The following is a 273-nucleotide window of genomic DNA, read 5'->3' on the forward strand; positions in this document are numbered from 1 at the left end:
GGGGGGGGGGGGAGGAAGGATGAATAGTTTGGCATCTTCTTTACAAGCGGATTTAGGCACTTTGAATATTGAAATCGTTCACATTAGCAAAAGAATTAGGTTAGAAATCTCCAGCTCTCTCTTCTTAAGCAGTTATTTCCTTCGCTTTAGCTTGCCGTGGCTTTCAAACCCAGCTTTGCAATGCGCTGGGGCTCCAGAGTTTGCCCTGGCTCACTTTGAAAGTGCAGCTCTTTGAAGCCTCTTGCCGGTAGCTTTCCAGCTCCCCCCTCTCCC

At 48.7% G+C, this 273-nt stretch overlaps 1 protein-coding gene across 2 annotated transcripts in view; it reads right to left on the reverse strand.

Annotated features, from left to right (window-relative positions):
- Nucleotides 1–273, reverse strand: part of MEIS2 (Meis homeobox 2) — a 171,664-nt gene that overhangs the window by 168,000 nt on the left and 3,391 nt on the right. The window lies entirely within an intron of this gene.

Source organism: Calidris pugnax, unplaced genomic scaffold (genome assembly GCF_001431845.1).
Source record: "Calidris pugnax isolate Ruff unplaced genomic scaffold, ASM143184v1 scaffold56, whole genome shotgun sequence".
NCBI lineage: Eukaryota > Metazoa > Chordata > Aves > Charadriiformes > Scolopacidae > Calidris > Calidris pugnax.